Raw genomic sequence first — 20,947 nt, forward strand, 5'->3', positions numbered from 1 at the left:
CTAGGCTTGCTGCCAGGCTGGACTTTGGGCAATATCTAGAATCTTCTTCTTTTATTTATTTATTTTTTTAGATAAATGAGCAGGAGGGAGAAAGGCTGATTCCAATTCACGCACCCAGATTCCTCTTCTGCAAAGCTGGGCCTCAGGGCACAGACGACACTGCGGGGAACCTCCATTCAGCAGGCGGGGCCAGCCCCCAAGAGACCCCATGCAGGAGGCGGGGCACGCTCAGAGAAACACTCGGGGCTCTGGCTGAAATCTGGGGGTCTGGAAGTGAAGATGGGAAGAGGGGAGGAGGAGAAACAGACCAAGCAGCAGCTGTCACCCCCTTCCTCTCCCAGCCCCTTGAAGCCTCCCTCAGAGCCTCTCCCGGGGTGGGAGTGGAGTTGACAGCACCCCAGGCATGCCCAGCGGCCCCTGTGCGGGCAGCCAGCCTGGAAGGGGAGCTGGTCCTTCACGGAGGGCCACTAGAGAGACCACGAGGGACCGGGAGAGGCGACCGGACACCATCCCACGGAAGGAAAGCAGTGACGGGCTCTCGGGACCCCTAACCCACATCCCTCCCCCCTTCCCTAGGACTCTCCTTCCCTGGATCTGTGCTGGAAGGCCCCCATGGAAAGCGCATTTCAAGGCTCTGCGCTTTAAGCAGATAAGTGTGGATGACTCAGAGCGAGTGGGTGGTGACAGATGTCTGCAGCGAGCTCCAAGCAGCGTGCTGGGGAGACGCCTGGCCAGGGCCTGCGGGAAGGGCCAAGCCCCACTAGGGGCCAAGGGGCTCAGGGAATCCGAGCAGAAAGCTCACTCAAAACGCCTGAACCCCCAGCCCTGTCCGGCTCCTTCCTGCCTGTACCCAGCCTCAAGTCTGTGCAGTATCAGGAAGCCCCTGGCACTCCCGGCCGTCAGCCCAGCCCTGTCTGCCTCCTATCCCTCACCCTTCCCTACTGCCTGCCCCTCACCTCCATTGGAGGTCTCTCCCCAGCATCAGGGTCTGGAAGTTTCCCTCCCATGTTCATCTTCCCAGCCATCAAAGCACATCTGTCCTGCTTGCTGGTAAAATGAAGACACCCCTCCAAGGGCACCTCCAGACCCCCCTTCCCCAGCTCAGCCCTGACTCTGACACAGGAGGGCTCACCTGGCTGGTCAAGTGCTCTATTTGGGAAGGAGTTTCCATTATTTAGAAACTCACCTTGGAGAACCGCATGTTTCCTGCCAAAGCTGGGTAGGAAAGGGTTTGATGTTGTTGGTGTTGTGGTTTAGCCACTAAGCCGTGTCCGATTCTTTGCGACCCCATGGACTGTAGCCCACCAGGCTCCTCTGTCCATGGGATTCTCCAGGCAAGAATACTGGAGTGGATTGCCATTTCCTTCTCCAAGGGACCCTCCCCAACCAGGGATCGAACCTGCAGCTCCTGCACTGGCAGGCGGACTCTTTACCACTGAGCCAGGAAAGGGCTTGGTACTAAGTCAATAGCAGTTAAAGAATCATCGCTGATTTTTGGATAAGGAGGAATCACCCTTCTAATCCTTACTGGTGAAAGTATTTCTAGAAATGTCTTCCCACGTCTCCCATCTTTGAGAAGAACAGGTGGGCAGGATTTACCTGACGGAAGCCCACGGTTTCTGTAAAGCAAAGGAGCCTCCACTTCAAACAGCCCAAGCCAGAGCAACCCGTCCCAGAGCCAGACCCGCTTCTGTGTGGAAGGGAGCCTTTGGCCTTGCTGCATTGCCCCTCATGTTCTGCCCTCCTTTTCCCCTCCTGAGGGGGTCTCACACCCAATATGGTTCGTGGAAAAGTCCGTTTGTTGGTCCCAGTTATTTAGAGGGTCGTGCACCATCCCCAGGCTTCCCTGGTGGCTTAGAGGTAAAGAACCAGCCTGTAAGGCAGGAGTTGCGGAAGACGCAGGTTCAATCCCTGGGTTGGGAAGATCTCCTGGAGGAGGACATGCAACCCACTCCAGTATTCTTGCCTGGAGAACCCCATGGGGGTCGCAAAGAATCAGATGACTGAAGTGACTTAGCACGCACGCACACACGCACGCCACACCCTAAGTCAGGAGAACATTCCGTCTGTTTCTTTATGACCCTTTCCCGAGCACGGCCCACCCTGTTCCTCCTTCCACAGTGGGTGTCTCAGAACACCCCAAATGCCCATAAGCGTCAGCCCCAAGTTTCCTTCCAGTCGTGAAAACGTGACTCTGAACATGACTGAGTCAACACAGCTGTCTGTCCAGAAGGATGTAGGCTGTGTGGGGTACGAGTCTGCTGAGTTGCCCTGATTCCGTGTCTGGTTCTCAAGCCGGTAAGACCCTGTTCTGGGAGCCCTGGGCCCAGAAGAGAAGGAAGAGCCAGCTGGGGGCCAGCGCTGACCCCCAGTTCCCTGGCCCTGGGTGGCCTGGACCACTAACCTTCCAGGTGCTGCCTGCGGACTCCTGCCCGGGTCTCTGTTCTCTTATTTCTGGGACCCGCCCAGCAAGGCTCTAAGGAGCTGGAGCCATGATCACAGGCAGATGGCAGACACCCTGAGAAGCAGACACGAGAGAGTGAAATGCCAGCACACACCTCGCCCGCGGAGTAAAATCTGAACAGAAAGCCAGGTCAGGGTTTGCTTTTCTCCTGCCTTCTCCCCACCTCCCACTGGGCTGTATCTTAGGAGGAAAGATGCCAAAGGAACCCAAGGAAAGAATTAAGATTCAGGGAGAACCAGGCCACTGTGACCCTCAGAGGACACCCAGGTGACCCACCCGAGGGCGTCAACTGTCCGCGTGGGACAGGAGGGGAGCAGGGGGGCCTGGGCGTCCCTGTCACCAACGACAGACGGAGAAGGGGCCGGACGGGAGTCGCAGGGGAACTGCGTGAACACAACAGAACCCAGAGCCCTCCAGCCTCAATTTCCTGTTGAAAAACCAGACTGAACAGACCCAGAGAACTCAGAAAACCAGGTCATTTCTAGGTCTCTCGTGGAGAGGTTCTGCCAGGCTCAGCCGGGACACCCACAACTGACTCCCACCTAGAGGGAGGGGCCTGCTGCTTATTGAGCATTATTACCTGCCTGGGCTTCCCAGACGGTGCGGGTGGTAAAGAACCCACCTGCCAGTGCAGGAGACCTAAGAGATGTGGGTTCAATCCCTGGGCGGGGAAGATCCCCTCGAAAAGGAAATGGCAACTCATTCCAGTATCCTCTCCTGGAGGGCTGCGGGGCCTTAAGTTGCTCATGGGAAAGAAGTCTGGTCCAGGCAGACACAGGGCTGAAGGAGGAGGGGCAGCTGGCTCCTCCAGCAAGTCCTTGGCCTGTAGGTCCTGCCTCAGTTTCTTGCTAAGTCATGCCCATGATGGGAGCCAAGATAGGACCCCATAGTGGGAGACAGGGCCCACATAGCACCGGAAGGAGGAGGCGGCAACTGTGGAGTCCGAGAGCCTGAGTTTGACCCTGCTTTGCCACGTACTAGCCACTCAACCTCAGTAAATGATTCAAGTTCACAGAGCTCCAGTTTCCTCATGGGTAAAATGAGGCCAAAATTGTCATGAGATTTAATATCACATATATCCAAGAAAATGTCAAACACGGTTCCTGGCACCTAATCAGTTCAGTTCAGTTCAGTTGCTGAGTCGTGTCCGACTCTTTGCGACCCCATGGACTGCAGCACGCCAGGCCTCCCTGTCCATCACCAACTCCCAGAGTTCACCCAAACTCATGTGCATTGAGTCGGTGATGTCATCCAGCCATCTCATCCTCTGTCGTCCCTTTCTCCTCCTGCCCCCAACCCCTCCCAGCATCAGGGTCTTTTCCAGTGAGTCAACTCTTCTCATGAGGTGGCCAAAATATTGGAGTTTCAGCCTCAGCATCAGTCCTTCCAATGAACACCCAGGACTGGTCTCCTTTAGGATGGACTGGTTGGATCTCCTTGCAGTCCAAGGGACTCTCAAGGGTCTTCTCCAGCAACACAGTTCAAAAGCATCAATTCTTCGGTGCTCAGCTTTCTTCACATTCCAACTCTCACATCCATACATGACCACTGGAAAAACCATAGCCTTGACTAGATGGACCTTTGTTGGCAAAGTAATGTCTCTGCTTTTTAATATGCTGTTTAGGTTGCTCATAACTTTCCTTCCAAGCATCTTTTAATTTCCTGGCTACAATCACCATCTGCAGTGATTTTGGAGCCCAAAAAAATAAAATCCGACACTGTTTCCCCATCTATTTCCCATGAAGTGTTGGGACCAGATGCCATGATCTTAGTTTTCTGAATGTTGAGCTTTAAGCCAAGTTTTTCACTCTCCTCTTTCACTTTCATCAAGAGGCTTTTTAGTTCCTCTTCACTTTCTGCCATAAGGGTGGTGTCATCTACATATCTGAGGTTACTGATATTTCTCCCGGCAATCTTGATTCCAGCTTGTGCTTCTTCTAGCCTAGCGTTTCTTATGATGTACTCTGCATATAAGTTAAATAAGCAGGGTAACAATATACAGCCTTGACGTACTCCTTTTCCTATTTAAAACCAGTCTGCTGTTCCATGTCCAGTTCTAACTCTTGCTTCCTGACTTTCATATAGGTTTCTCAAGAGGCAGGTCAGGTGGTCTGGTATTCCCATCTCTTTCATCTAATACATAGTCAATAAACACTTCCCGAAATGTAAACAGCTATTAGCAGTTTAAGAGGTGATATGAAGACAACCAGTCCATCCTAAAGGAGACCAGTCCTGGGTGTTCATTGGAGGGACTGATGCTGAAACTCCAATACTTTGGCCACCTGACGTGAAGAACTGACTGATTTGAAAAGACCCTGATGCTGGGAAAGATTGAGGGCTGGAGGAGAAAGGGACAACAGAGGATGAGACGGTTGGACGACATCACCAACTCACTGGGCATGAGTTTGAGTAAACTCTGGGAGTTGGTGATAGACAGGGAGGCCTGGCCTGCTACAGTCCGTGGGGTTGCAAAGAGTCGGACACAACTAAGCAACTGAACTGAACTGACTGATGAAGACAATCCTTCTAATAAAATCTCCAGCTGACCAAAGGGAGTTATCAATTAAGTCAACCTATAGGAGAACTATATGAACACAGCTTAACACAAAATAAGGCAAAAAACCAAAAAGTATAGGCATTAATGTATACTAGCCCATGGGCACAGTATGAGGCGGTGTTAAGGGGCTTTCCAGGAGGGGGTGAGCGTCTGGTGGGAGGAGAGACTGGAAGACTATTAAAGGAAGAAGGTCTGTCGTTAGAAGGGGAGCAATGAGGGAGTGGAAAAATCCAAGAAGGATTCCAATAGTTAACAACGGAGCCTCTACATGAGTAATACTGCACTGCATATTTGAAAGTTGCTAAGAGTGGATCTTGACATTTCTCATCATAAGAAAAACAACTTCTTGCAACTGTGAATGGTGATGGATGTTAACTAGACTTACCGTGATGATCACTTCATATCACAGACAAATAACCGAATCATTGTGCTGTGCATCTGAAACTAATGTCACGTTGTGTGTCCATTATATCTCGATTTTAAAAAGTGTGTTTGCTCCAGAGAACTAAAACAGCTGAGCTGAAGTGAGAACCCCAAATTCGCACCCCCATTCCAGGGCTCCCTGGCTGCCCAGCACCATGAACTGATGATGTCACGACCACATGCCTTACTCATTTCGGAACGGCCAGTGCCTGTCATGCAGGACTCAAGTGGTTGTCTCACTAAAGTGTCTTTTAATATCAGACTGGAGACCAGCCTTGAAGAGGAGCCCACAGCCTGTAATGAGGTCCCCCTCACCCAGCCTCAGTCTCCCAGACCCCCTCCCTCTCCCCCTCCCCCAACTCCTCAATAAAGACAGAGGCGAGCCTCAGGATACCTGGTTTCTCTTCCCAGTTCCACCCTTGTGACTTCAGATGAGAAGATTAAGAACCTTAAACATCCTAGACTTTCAATTATCTTCCCTGCACGAATTTAACCTTTTAACCTTTCCTTTCCTCTTCTATAAAAAGGAGCTAAATAACTTGTTTCATAGGCCTAATATTGGGTAAAAAACAGAAAACAAAAACAGAGCACTCCCCCCACCCCTCAGACTGATGGAGCCCTTGGCCGTTTGGACATGAACTGAGGAAGCAGTTGGAGAGGTCAATGGGCGGCGGGGGGCGGGGGGAGGGGGGTGGGTCCTGAGGATCCTGGTTACGATGCCTCCCAGGCTGCTGAAGGGGGGCTGGACGGAGCCCATGGAGGCTGGTTCAAGCTCACTGCCCACATCTCTCCCATTCCCAAAAGGCGTCCTGCACTGACCCGCCATCCCTTCCCTCCGCTCCTGCAAGTCTCTCACCAGGTCACACCTACCAGCACCTGAGTGTCCTCTCCACCCCTCTCCAGGGTCTCCCCTGCCCTCAGACAGAAGCCTCCAGGCCGAACCCTTCTGTCTGCAGCCCTTGTACCCACACCCTGGGCCCAGTGGGCACCTGCCGAGTCACTCTCCCAACTGTGCAGACCACCCCTCAGCCCTGTCTCTCATCACCGAGAATCGACCGAGACCTGGGGCTTGACTCCCCAGAGCCCCCCAGTCGTCAGTCATCTCCTAAGCCTACTGTTCTCCCCACTTGACTGTAAACGCAGAAGCAAGGGCTCAAGCTTCTTTCTATTTCACCCCCCACCCCACCCTACTCATCTCTCCAGTCACCAGCCATCACTGACCCTAAGTTCAAGTTCTGTCCACACATAACTCATGCAGCCCCTGCCTTATGGAAGGGGCTTGTGGTGGGGGCAGGGGAACCCCCAAACCAAAACAGCAGCGGCGAGCTCGAAGCAGTGTACCTCAGTCCGAGCGGAGGTCCCGGCCAGCCGGCTATGTCTCCCGACCCAGCCCTTTCCAGCCCAGAGCGCCACTTGCGGCTCGCAGACTCGCTCAACAGTCCAGGCTTCGGGTTCTCAGCCTCCCCCCTTCTCCTTCATGCAGAGGACAGGCCAGTCTTAGCTCAGACCAGGGTGAGGACACTGTCCACCCTCTCTTCCTCCCCTTCCTGGTCACCCCTCACCTCCTATTTTCCGTTTCTTCAGAGTCTTTCCCAGGAGTTAAAAGCAACAAGTACTGTTTTCACAGCTCACCTTCCACTGGCAGGAGACCGAGGACACCAGTTATGTGGTCAAGAGCCTTCCCAGGGACCACGGGGCGGTGCCCAGGAGTCCCCGAGCATCCCGGACCCTTTTTCCCTTTGGGGCAGATTCAATAAATGATGATTCAGGGCAGGGAGGGAAGTCAGACCCTGCTGAGATTTCAACCAGGGAGATTTAAGGTGGGTGGGAGGGGAGTGAGGGGAGGGGGCAGACCCCGCACTCAGGTGGGTTGGGGAGGAGGGACCGAACTCAGAGGAGGAAGAGATGAATTCGCCTCCCCCCTCCCACCCCCACCGCAACACACACACACACACACACACACACACACACACACACACGCCACCTTCACGAGTTATTCTCTAAACCTCCAAGAAAAAGTTATGTAAGGAGGGAACACACAGCTCCAGGCAGGGGAGGGAACATTTGGTTCGGCCTGGAGGTGTTTAATTGAATAAGAGGCTCCCCAGGAACAAAGCGAGAATCGGCATCCGTCTTGCATACAGACGAGACAAAGCATCACGAGAGAGCAAAAGCCGCACACCCAGGCACCGCAATGACCAGCACGCACTCAGACAGCCGGCTCCTGCGGAGGTCTGCTTACTCAGCCCCGAGCGGTCCAGGAGATCTCCCCTTCCCGGGCGCTCATCGGCGGCGGCGGCGGCGGCGGGAGACGCGCCGGCTGACAAGCGATGGGGGAGACAGCGCCCCCAGCTCGGGAAAAAAAATCCTGCCGCCTCGCTGGCTCCCAAGGTTCCCCGAGAGAGAGACAGACAGAGAAGGGGGCTCCCCAGCCCCCTCAGCGCGGGCGATTTCTAGGGTTCCGCTGGACGCACATCTGCGACAGATGGGGACCGAGCGGGCTGGGTGTGTCCCCAGTGCCCGGAGCCGCGCGGGCGGCGGGCGTGATGGCTGGAGCCCGCGGTGCGGCTCACGACACGGGCGGCGCGGGGCAGGTGCCCCCATTGATGGGACTGCAGCAAACTGTCGTGACCACCGCATGGGGGGGGGCGGGGTGGCGGGCAGAGAGGCGACTCCTCACTACCCTGGTCCAGGGAGCGGGAGGGAAGACTCAGCCAGATCAGATCTTTTAAAAAGACAGGAAGCCGGTCGGAGGGAGGTGGGGCAGACTGCGATGGAGGCTGCAGTCGGTGGCCCTGAGCTCGGAGTCGGCTCCCAGCGCAGCCCCTGCAGGGTTGCCGTCTCCCTTCAAGGGGGGTGGGGGGTAACCACCTTGGCTCCAGGAACCTGGGCCCCTGGGGGCCCTGCCCTTGGGATACGGACACTGCCAGTTTTATTTCTCTCTGGCAAGTAGACGGATGCTGAATCCTCCCTCTGTTCCTGAGGAGCCTCTTAGTCGATGAAACACCTCCAGGCGGAACCAAACGTTCCTTCCCCTACCTAGAGTGGAGGCCCTTCCCAAAGGCCCTGCGAGTGGAATTCCCACTGGAAACCCCAGAGCCTCAGCCCTGACCAGATCAGCTGCAAAGCCACATCCTGCAGGCCACGTGGTCCCTGCCGGGCATCAACTCAGTCTACCTGCTTTCCTGTCATTCTGATGCTCTGACGTCTGGGGCCCCGCTGACCCTGGAGGGAATGGCCCTCCCAGGGCTCCACCCATCCCTAGAGTCAGCAAACCGCTCCCCTTTATCAAGTCAAAACCTGCGAGAGGCCAAGCCCACACCCCCCACCTCTACCAGACAGCGAGGGGGCAGCCCCTGCACCCAGAGGTCCCCTCTGGCCCCCGCCAGAGCTGAAATGATTCAAACCCACCAACCCTTTGCCTGCTCACCTGCCCCGCCTGCTCCTTCCCACAGAAACCACTGGGGAGGTTCCTGCCCACATTCTCCCCAGGCTCCTCCTGCCTCCTCACCCACCCCTTGCTTCCCCTGTATGCTGTGGGAGCTCCTGCTTCCAGGAATCACAAGTATACTAGCCTTCTGCCTGATGGCGGTCACACTGGTGTCACCCGAAGGACATCCAGGCCATCTCAGACCTGAACATGGACACTGCGACCGCAGCCCAGGCCCCGTTCCTCTGAGAAAACTGTCTCCCAGGGCTGCTGGGGGGTAGCCAGCGAGCAAGCATTTGGACAAAAATAAGCATCGGCTTGGGGTGAGAGGGATTTTTTTTTTTTTCTGGAACCAGAGGGCAGTGTAAACTCGCCGTTTAGCAAAAAGCTGGTGCCATTTCGGTCACTTCAGAGCCAGCCCTGCGGCCACCCCTCCCCAGGCACGGGACGAGGGGTCCCCTGGAGACCCAGCCAATCACAATATTTTCTCCAGCTGGTTCTGGAACTAGCCTCGCTGGGTGAGCTGGGCTTGTTTTATTTTCTGTGTGCTTTATTCCAAAGCATACAAACAAGCTTGAGGCAAGAACGCCTAATTAGCTTTGCTTGGAATAGCTGGCGATGGCAGGGAAATGGGCTACCCCATCCAAAAATGTCCAAAGGTTTGCAACGTTTGGAGGCAAGCGCCTGAGAATGACTTACAGGGCGCGGGTGACTCTCTGCAGTTCTGATCACCAGCCAGCCCGAGTCTCAGGAACCTGGAATATTCTTTAGAGATGGAGAAGCACAGGCCACCCTGCTCTGGCCGCCAAGTTGCCGAAACAGACGTGGTCAATGTCTCCACCTGCGTTTATTCTCGCTTCCAAAATCTCCACTGACCCTTCACACTTCTTCAGGCTCTGAGGTTTTCCACCTACTCTCCTGGGAGGGTGGAGGTCAGCGTTCTGGAAGGAGGAGCCCCAAGGGACCGTGTTAGCAAGGCCAGAAGACCCAGGAAGACTGTAGTCAGCCCCACTGCCGGTCTCCGGAATATTCTTGTCTGTCTCCCATCCCCTACCTCACGATTCACTGCCCGCAAATCAATCTCCCTAAACACTTCTTTCCAAACTTTACTCTCAGCACCCTCACCAGATCCAAAAGGACAAACCAAAACCAAAAGAAAGCAAACCCCCCAAAACATAAGTTCCGTATCACCTACCAGACAAACCCAAGGTCTCCAGGGTGCTGGGCCAGGCCCACCAGCCCCCCACAGGCTTCACCGGCATCTGTAGGTTATGACCTGGCCTGTCTCCTGGGACTGATTTCTCAAGGGCTAGCTATCTCAACCTGAACAAGGGGTAACTGGGTAAAACACTACCTATTGTACGAATAAGGACACTGCAGTTCAGGGAGGCTGAGATGCCAAGGTTACAGACACACCAGTGGCAACACCGGGACTCAGTGACTGCTGTATTTGCCCCCCAGTCCTGACAGGTTCACATCCCAGCCCATTTTGATCTGTTTACTTTTGGCCATTTGAATCTTCTGGCATTTCTGTGGCACAGGTCTATGACATGTGTAATTAAAAATAAGCGGAATGGCCTTGCACTCTCAAAGTCGGTAATTCCCCTTTGAAGGGTTCGTCCCAAAGAAATCTGAACTGCAAAAAAAAAAAAAAGGTTTCTGCACGAAGCGAGTCTGCAGCAAAGAGGAGGCCCGGATGGCATGTGAGTGCACAGGAAGAGGAAGGGGGTCTTGTCCAGGCTGCTCTGACAGGGCCACATGGTGCTGTTAGAAAACCACCGAGAAGCAAGCAACGTAAGTGATGCGGCCGGAGAATAGTAAACCAGGCACAGCATCGCCTCACTGTGTAAGGGACACAGGAGACTAGAAACACACGTCACACACGAGTCAGCATGCCCCCACCCAGCCCCGACGAGACAGACCAGGGTTAGAGTCTGAGTGTTCCGTAACCTAACACAAGCCCTTTGCCGTGCCCCACTCCCTCTTGGGCCGTGAGTCTGAAACTCAAGACACTGCGTGCAAACTCAGGCCTGTGACCGGGCGCCACTGCAGGAGGGCAGCCCCTGCCCTAACAGCAAAGGGACCCACAGCCCCAAGTCCAGATCTGCCTGGCTCTGAGCCTGCGTGTCACGCCCTCAGCCAGTGCAGAGGACACCGGTTCGATCCCTGCTCCAGGAAGATCCCACATGCCGCGGGGCAGCCAAGGCCGACCACAACTGCTGAAGCCGTGCGCCTAAGCACTTGTACCCCACGGCAGGTGACGCCACCGCGAGGAGAGGCCCGTGCGCCGTGTGAAGGGCAGCCCCGCGTGAAGGGCAGCCCCGCGGACCGCGAGCAGAGAAAGCCTGTGCAGCCACACAGACCCGGCACAGCCAAGAGCCAATCCACCAGTCAAAATGCTTAAAGAGAAAAAAAGGTCCAGCCTTGGCCAAGGGCCTGGTTCCTGGCTGCACTAACCGCACTTGTATTTCACTCGGAAGCTGGGGGGCCAGAAGAGGGGGCAAGGCATGGTGTTGGCTGAGCCATCCGCTGGCATAGCACGGTGCTGGCATAGCATGGTGTTGCAATGCATTAGCTTGGGCATCCACTGGCCTGGCGTGGTGATGGCTTGGCGATCAAGCAGGGATGTGAGTGCCGTGACATCTGACTTTGGAATCCCTTTTCTACACACAGCCTGTGGCCAGCGCTCCTGCATCTACTCACTATGCAATACGTTAGGGCAGTTTGGTGGCTTCCCAGTTGGCCGATCTAAAAATGGCAGAAGACCTAAAGAGATATTTCTCTAAAGAAGACATACAGATGGCCAAGAGGTACATGAAAAGATGCTCAACATCGCTAATCATTTGAGAAAAGCAAGTCAAAACTGCTATGAGGCACCACCTCACTCCAATCAGACTGACCATCATCAAAATGTCTACAGATGATAAATGCCGGGGAAGGTGTGGAGGAAAGGGAACTCCTCCACACTGTTGCATTTGTGCTAAGTCACTCAGTCGTGTCCGACTCTTTGCAACCCTATGGGCTGTAGCCCCCCAGCTCCTCTGTCCATGGAATTCTCCTGGCAGGAATACTGGAGTGGGTTGCCATGCCCTCCTCCAGGGGGTCTTCCCGACAGCCACCGGGGAAGCCCCCCACACTGTTAGTGGGAATGTCAATTGGTGAAGCCACCATGGAGAACAGCAAGGAGGTTTCTCAAAAAACTAGAGCTACCATATGATCCAGCGATACCACTTCCAGGCATGTATCTAGAAAAGATGAAAGCTCTAATTTGAAGATATACATGCACCCCAATGTTCACTGCAGCACTATTTACAATAGCCGAGACATGGAGATAACTTAAATGTCCATCGCCAGATGAAAGGATAAAGAAGATTCAGTATATATATGCAATGGAATTACTCAGCCATGAAAAGAATGAAATAATGCTACTTGCAACTACAAGGGATGCACCTAGAGATTATTCTACGAAGTGAAGTAAGTCAGACAGAGAAAGACAAATATATATCATTTATAGGTGGAATCTTTAAAAAAAATAGTACAAATAAACTTCTTTACAAAACAGAAATAGACCCACAGACACAGAACACAAACTTAATGGTTACCAAAGGGGGAACAGGAGGAGGGATAAACTGAGACTTTGGGATGAACAGATAAAACTACTATATATACAACAGATAAACAAGAAGGATCTACTGTATAGCACAGGGAACTATAATATACTCAGTTACCTTATAACAACCTATAATGGAAAGAATTTGAAAAAGAATACATGTATCTATCTATATCTGAATCACTTTGTTGGAGAAAGAAATGGCAACCCGCTGCAGTATTCTTGCCTGGGAAATCCCACTGGCAGAGGGACCTGGTGGGTTATATAGCCCATGGGGGTCACAAAGAGTTGTACATGACTTAGCGACTGAACAACAACAACTTTGTTGCACACCTGAAACACTGTGAATAAACTCTACTTCAAAATAAAATAAAATAAAATATCCCAACTAGGAATCAACATGCAGAAGAGGGCCACTTGGTACCTGGAACATCTTTACTGACATCTATGGCAGAAGATGCCTTAATCAGCTCAAGGAGGGTTAAGGCTCCTTCTCACTGGCGAAATGAGTGGTGCCAAGGCAAGTGCTGGCTCAGGAGGCCGGCACAGGCTACAGTAGCCTAGAAAAAAGCTGTCAGAGAATCCAGCCAGCACCCCCACCCACACCCACCGCAGCCCTCGAGGCCACGATGCCCACATCCTGAGCCTTGGATGCTTGAACTCTGCTGTCAGGTCGGCCAGTCCCGCCACAAGGACACCTCTGAGCTCTGCTCAGAGCGAATCTACTGAAGGGCAGCCGGACTGCCTCTGAGCTGCAGTAGGTTGTTCCTAACCATCTGTAAGGGTTTAGCAAACTTGGATCCAAGATTTCCTCTCATTGTAACATATCACCCGGCACTGAGGCTGCCAGGATGGAGGCGGTGGGGGGACACATGGCCCTACCCACCTCCACTAGTTATCAAAGTCCCCAGGTGTTTCCTAAGCAGTCAGATTGGCTCAGAGCCCTCTGCCACTCAGCCACTCCCTCGATACCTCCATCCAGGTAGAACCAGCAGTTCCAGAACTCCTGAACTGCAAAGACATTTGGAATCAGCGGGATCTCATGCCCTGATCTTAATGGAGAGGAACCAGAAAGAAACCAACCCCAACCCCAATGGGTAACAGTTTCTCCATCTTTCACAGCCTTGTCCTGGACTCTCAAAGGTCTTTAGAGACTCACCCCTGGAGCCCCACAGGGGGACATGCTTCCCTGTCACAAGCTCCCCTGAGCCATGAACGTGGAGCAGGGTGCTTGAGTTCCTCCTCCAAGGAAATGCACTGACCACACACACACACACACACACGTTACAGTGCTTGCGTCTGGAGCATGTGACCTGCCAGATCACGGAGTCACCACCATCAAATAACTAATAACATGTGCGAGCTCTGGGCTTCCCTGGTGGCTCAGACGGTAAAGAATCTGCCTGCAAAACAGGACACCCAGGTTCAATTCCTGGATCAGGAAGTTCCCCTGGAGAAGGACATGGCAACCCACTCCAGTATTCTTGCCTGGAGAATTCCATAGACTGAGGAGCCTGGAGGGACCCAGTTCACGCAGTTGCAGAGTCAGACATGACGGAGAGACTACCACACACACAGCATGCAAGCTCCAAATCGCATGCTCCCACTGGGCAGTGACTTGCCCAAGGCCACGTGGCTGGGTGCCCAGAGGCCCAGGCCTAGGACTCGAGTGCTCTGGACTTTGACCCCCCGCACCTGCCGAGGTCAGCCCCGCCTGCTGAGACACTGAGTCTGTTCACAAAGCCTCGCAGTGGCCTCTCCCCTAACTTCAGGCCAGACGAGCCCAGGTGTGCAAGGTGCAGAGGGCAGGGTGGACGGGGAAGGATTCGCCATTCCTGCTGGCAGCCAGCACGGACGAGGCACGTGAGAGGAGCGCGGCTGGACTGGGGGGTCAACAGCGACACAGGCTCAGGCGTCTGCCCATCACAGCCAACACGGGCCTCTTGGGCTCACGGGGTCTTCTCGGAGCCCGCCTCCACCCCCGCCGGCCACAGAGACTCTCCCTCCCAGGCTCCTCCCACCTACATCCCAAGCCCGAGGCTCCAGAGGAGTCCACGCGATTCTGAACACAGCAAGTCTGCACCTGAATGTTTCATCCAGGTCACTGCCGACCGAGGAGGAAGCTCCTCAGATCTGAGACGCGGGGGGCCTGCCATCCGGGAGGTCAGAGTGCTCACCTTCACGGGAGCAGCGTGGCACTAAGGAAGCCCCCGTGTTCTTCTCTCACTCTGCAGTTAAACACACAGGATGGGCTTGCGAAGGGCCCTCCATCTGCAGGGGGTCTCCACCGTCCACCACAGCTCTAGCTCCATCTGTCAGAGGCCCTCCCTGCTCACAACGAGTATCCAGGGGACCCTCAAACACATGTCAGCCTCAGGCTGAGTTTCTGGGACCCAAGACATTAGAAGACAAGATTCCCCAACCTCATGGACTTCAGTCCTGGCTGGGAGGAAGGTCATGGAGACCAGGAATAAGCAGACTGAGGGTCGCTGCAGTACCTCATGCAGTGTAGACAGTGGCCACCACAGTAGTGTCCAGAAGGAAGTGGCTGCTTTGGAAGAAAGTCGTACCAGAAGAACTTCATGCAAGGAGCAAGGTTGAGGCTGAGAGCTAAGAAGTAGCGAGTGAACAGAGGCCCTGGAGGGTCCTGGCATTTGATCAGGCTCCCTCTTTGGTCCCTGGACTGGAGGAGGAAATGGCAACCCACTCCAGTATTCTTGCCTGGAGAATCCCCATGGACAGAGGGCCCTGGCAGGCTACAGTCCATAGGGTTGCAAAGAGTAGGACACAACTGAGCAACTAACATGTCTTGGTCCCTGACATGCTGCCAAGACTCTGGAAGGCTCTGGAAGGCTCCAGAAACTAGCTCTTCCATTGAAGCCAGAAGGCAGACTTGGCTCATCCACAGTCAAGAGGCTGACAGGCTGAGCTTGGCTAGACTCAGGCAGGTGCTCCAGTTCTGGATGCCTGTGACCTCAAACTGTCTCAAAGGCACTGCCGAACAGATGGTCTGGGCTGCTCGGGTGGTGGTGGAAGGCCAGGCTGGTGCTAAACAGGCCCCCGTCTTCCCGATTTAATTGAAACCGACACAAATCACCTTGGGCACAAAACATTTTTTTTTTTTTTTTTGTCTAGGCCGCCCTCTGTCATTGTGGTTCTCAAGCACACCTTCCCTTAGACAAGCTGGGCTCATCTCCCCGTGTCCTTCCTCATCCTTTTAAACCAGATGCTGCTATCCTACATCTCCCCTCCCCCGAGTCCCTGCCTGCAGGCGTCCCTAGAAAGATGTAGGAACAGGAAGGTTCGTGTACCCAGATTTGTTGGCTACAAAGATTCCCTGTCAATTAATTTTGCTAAAAATGGAATAAACACTAAAACTTGAGCTGAAAATTAGAACACATTTAACACTTTTAAAAGAAGTCAGATGACACCACCCTTACGGCAGAAAGTGAAGAAGAACTAAACAGCCTCTTGATGAAAGTGAATGAGGAGAGTGAAAAAGTTGACTTAGAGCTCAGCATTCAGAAACAAAGATCATGGTATCCAGTCCCATCACTTCATGGCAAATAGATGGAGAAACAGTGGAAACAGTGTCAGACTTTACTTTTGGGGGGCTCCAAAACCTCTGCAGATGGTGACTGCAGCCATGAAATTAAAAGATGCTTATCCCTTGGAGGGCGGCTGCGACCAGTGCACTAAGCGCAGCCGAGAGGAGCTACCCGACGTCCGAGGTCAGGGGCAGAAGCCGGGAAGACCCCATGCCCGAAGGGTGGCGGCCAAGAGGAGTTACCCCACGTCTGAGGTCAGGGGCAGCGGCCGAGAGTGCCAGGCTGTGACGGCGCAGGAATGGCCGAGAGAAGCTACCCTGCGCCCAAGGCCAGGGGCAGCGGCCGGGAGGAGCAACCCCACGTCCAAGGAGCAGTGGCTGCGTGGGCACAGGAGGGCCTAGAAGAGCTATGCCACGTTGAAGGTCAGGAAGGGCAGCAGTGAGGAGATACCCCTCATCCAAGGTAAGGAGCAGCAGCTGCGCATTGCTGGAGCCTCCATGAAGAGATACCCCACGTACAAGGTAAGAGAAACCCAAGCAAGATGGTAGGTGTTGCAAGAGGGCATCAGAGGGCAGACACACTGAAACCATACTCACAGAAAACTAGACAATCTAATCACACTAGGACCACAGCCTTGTCTAACTCAATGAAACTAAGCCATGCCCTGTGGGGCCACCCAAGATGGGCGGGTCATGGTGGAGATGTCTGATGGAATGTGGTCCACTGGAGAAGGGAATGGCAAACCACTTCAGTATTCTTGCCTTGAGAACCCCATGAACAGTATGAAAAGGAAAATGATAGGATACTGAAAGAGGAACTCCCCAGGTCACTAGGTGCCCAACACGCTACTGGAGATCAGTGGAGAAATAACTCTAGAAAGAATGAAGGGATGGAGCCAAAGCAAAAACAATACCCAGCTGTGGATGTGACTGGTGATAGAAGCAAGGTCCGATGCCATAAAGAGCAATATTGCATAGGAACCTGGAATGTCAGGTCCATGAATCAAGGCAAATTGGAAGTGGTCAAACAGGAGATGGCAAGAGTGAACGTCGACATTCTAGGAATCAGCCAACTAAAATGGACTGGAATGGGTGAATTTAACTCAGATGACCATTATATCTACTACTGCGGGCAGGAATCCCTCAGAAGAAATGGAGTAGCCATCATGATCAACAAAAGAGTCCAAAATGCAGTACTTGGATGCAATCTCAGAAACAACAGAATGATCTCTGTTCATTTCCAAGGCAAACCATTCAATATCACAGTAATCCAAGTCTATGCCCCAGCCAGTAATGCTGAAGAAGCTGAAGTTGAACGGTTCTATGAAGACCTACAAGACCTTTTAGAACTAACACCCAAAAAAGATATCCTTTTCATTATAGGGGACTGGAATGCAAAAGTAGGAAGTCAAGAAACACCTGGAGTAACAGGCAAATTTGGCCTTGGAATGTAGAATGAAGTAGGGCAAAGACTAATAGAGTTTTGCCAAGAAAATGCACTGGTCATAGCAAACACCCTCTTCCAACAACACAAGAGAAGACTCTACACATGACATCACCAAATGGTCAACACTGAAATCAGATTGATTATATTCTTTGCAGCCAAAGATGAAGAAGCTCTATACAGTCAACAAAAACAAGACCGGGAGCTGACTGAGGCTCAGATCATGAACTCCTTATTACCAAATTCAGACTCAAATTGAAGAAAGTAGGGAAAAACCGCTAGACCATTCAGGTATGACCTCAATCAAATCCCTTATGATTATACAGTGGAAGTGAGAAATAGATTTAAGGGCCCAGATCTGATAGATAGAGTGCCTGATGAACTATGGAATGAGGTTCGTGACACTGTACAGGAGACAGGGATCAAGACCATCCCCATGGAAAAGAAATGCAAAAAAGCAAAATGGCTGTCTGGGGAGGCCTTACAAATAGCTGTGAAAAGATGAGGTGAAAAGCAAAGGCAAAAAGGAAAGATATAAGCATCTGAATGCAGAGTTCCAAAGAATAGCAAGGAGAGATAAGAAAGCCTTCTTCGGCGATCAATGCAAAGAAATAGAGGAAAAGAACAGAAACAGAAAGACTAGAGATCTCTTCAAGAAAATTAGAGATACCAAGGGAACATTTCATGTGAAGATGGGCTTGATAAAGGACAGACATGGTATGGACCTAACAGAAGCAGAAGATATTAAGAAGAGGTGGCAAGAATACACAGAAGAACTGTACAAAAAAAGATCTTCATGACCCAGATAATCACGATGGTGTGATCACTCATCTAGAGCCAGATATCCTGGAATGTGAAGTCAAGTGGGCCTTAGAAAGCATGACTACGAACAAAGCTAGTGGAGGTGATGGAATTCCAGCTGAGCTATTTCAAATCTTGAAAGACGATGCTGTGAAAGTGCTGCACTCAATATGCCAGCAAATTTGGAAAACTCAGCAGTGGCCACAGGACTGGAAAAGGTCAGTTTTCATTCCAATCCCAAAGAAAGGCAATGCCAAAGAATGCTCAAACTACTGCACAATTGCACTTATCTCACATGCTAGTAAAGTAATGCTCAAAATTCTCCAAGCCAGGCTTCAGCAATACGTGAACCGTGAACTTCCTGATGTTCAAGCTGGTTTTAGAAAAGGCAGAGGAACCAGAGATCAAATTGTGAACATCCGCTGGATCATGGAAAAAGCTAGAGAGTTCCAGAAAAACATCTATTTCTGCTTTATTGACTATGCCAAAGCCTTTGACTGTGCGGATCACAATAAACTGTGGAAAATTCTGAAAGAGATGGGAATACCAGACCACCTGACCTGCCTCTTGAGAAATCTGTATGCAGGTCAGGAAGCAACAGTTAGAACTGGACATGAAACAACAGACTGGTTCCAAATAGGAAAAGGAGTACATCAAGGCTGTATATTGTCACCCTGCTTATTTAACTTCTATGCAGAGTACATCATAAGAAACGCTGGACTGGAAGGAACACAAGCTGGAATCAAGATCGCTGGGAGAAGTATCAATAACCTCAGATATGCAGATGACACCACCCTTATGGCAGAAAGTGAAGAGGAACTAAAGAGCCTCTTGATGAAAGTGAAAGTGGAGAGTGAAAAAGTTGGCTTAAAGCTCAACATTCAGAAAACGAAGATCATGGCATCTGGTCCCATCACTTCATGGGAAATAGATGGGGAAACAGTGGAAACAGTGGCAGACTTTATTTTCGGGGGCTCCAAAATCACTGCAGATGCTGACTGCAGCCATGAAACTAAAAGACGCCTACTCCTCAAAAGAAAAGTTATGACCAACCTAGATAGCATATTCAAAGGCAGAGAGATTACTTTGTCGACTAAGGTCTGTCTAGTCAAGGCTATGGTTTTTCCTGTGGTCATGTATGGATGTGAGATTTGGACTGTGAAGAAGGCTGAGCACCGAAGAATTGATGCTTTTGAACTGTGGTGTTGGAGAAGACTCTTGGGAGTCCCTTGGACTGCAAGGAGATCCAACCAATCCATTTTGAAGGAGATTAGCCCTGGGATTTCTTTGGAAGGAATGATGCTAAAGCTGAAACTCCAGTACTTTGGCCACCTCATGTGAAGAGTTGACTCACTGGAAAAGACTCTGATGCTGGGAGGGATTGGGGGCAGGAGGAGAAGGGGACGACCGAGGATGAGATGGCTTGATGGCATCACGGACTCGATGGACGTGAGTCTGAGTGAACTCCAGGAATTGGTGATGGACAGGGTGGCCTGATGTGCTGCGATTCATGGGGTCGCAAAGAGTCAGACACGACTGAGTAACTGAAATGAACTGAACTGAACTACCCCGTGGAAGGAAAGTTATGATCAACCTAGAGAGCATATTAAAAAGAAGAGACATCACTTTGCCAACAAAGGTCCATCTAGTCAAGGCTATGGTTTTCCAGTAGTCATGTATGGATGTGAGAGTTGGACTATAAAGAAAGCTGAGCACTGAAGAATTGATGCTTTTGAACTGTGGTATTGGAGAAGACACTTGAGAGTCCCCTGGACTGCAAGGAGATCCAACCAGTCCATCCTAAGGGAGATCAGTCCTGGGTGTTCATTGGAAGGACTGATGTTGAAGCTGAAACTCCAATCCTTTGGCCACCTGATGCGAAGAGCTGACTCATTTGAAAAGACCCCGATGCTGGGCAAGACTGAAGGTGGGGGTAGAAGGGGATGACAGAGGCTGAGATGGTTGGATGGCATCATCGACTCGATGGACATAAGTCTGAGTAAACTCCGGGAGCTGGTGATGGACAGGGAGGCCTGGCGTGCTGCAGTCCATGGTGTCGCAAAGAGTTGGACACAACTGAGCGACTGAACTGAACTGAACTGAAAAGAAGTCTCTCAGAATGTATCATATGGAAGTGAGTCTCATACTCCTTGAAGATGTGTGGGAGCCCTGGCCTCCAGGACCTTATTAGGAAATAGGGCCTTACAGAAGCAATCAAGTCAAAGTGCGGGCACTGGGATGGGCCCGAGCTCACTGTGATGGTGCCCTTACGAGCAGGGGGGTTTGAACACAGGTGCAGACGTGCAGTGGCTTCCTCGGTGGCTCAGCGAAAAATAATCCACCTGCAACGCAGGAGCTGCAGGAGCTGCAGGAGCTGCAGGTTCGACCCTTGGGTCAGGAAGATCCCCTGGAGGAGGGCATGGCTACCCACTCCAGTATTCCTGCCTGGAGAATCCCCATGGACAGAGGAGCCAGCCGGGCTACAGTCCATGGGGCTGCAGAAGAGTTGGACAAGACTGAAGCGACTGAGCGTGCCAGCCCACAGACGTGTAAAGAGGGAAGACGACCAGCCATGAACCTAGGACTGAGGTCCCCCGGCACGGCCGGCCCATGCCCGGCCCACGCCCTGATTTCAGACTTCCCACCCCAGATCTGGGAGACAGTACATGTC

At 52.3% G+C, this 20,947-nt stretch overlaps 1 protein-coding gene across 5 annotated transcripts in view; it reads right to left on the minus strand.

Moving 5' to 3' along the window:
* PRKAG2 (protein kinase AMP-activated non-catalytic subunit gamma 2) overlaps positions 1–20,947 on the minus strand; it is a 308,173-nt gene that overhangs the window by 239,799 nt on the left and 47,427 nt on the right. The window contains exon 1 of one of the 5 annotated variants that reach the window (XM_060414912.1): positions 7,687–7,996. The exons of 3 other annotated variants lie outside the window; for them this stretch is intronic. The gene's annotated coding sequence lies outside the window, so the exon portion shown is untranslated. Of the gene's footprint in view, positions 1–7,076; positions 7,997–20,947 lie in introns of those variants that run through there. One more of the 5 variants, XM_060414911.1, reaches the window with a different exon arrangement.

The sequence above is a fragment of the Ovis aries genome, chromosome 4 (assembly GCF_016772045.2).
Source record: "Ovis aries strain OAR_USU_Benz2616 breed Rambouillet chromosome 4, ARS-UI_Ramb_v3.0, whole genome shotgun sequence".
NCBI classification, from domain to species: Eukaryota; Metazoa; Chordata; class Mammalia; order Artiodactyla; family Bovidae; genus Ovis; species Ovis aries.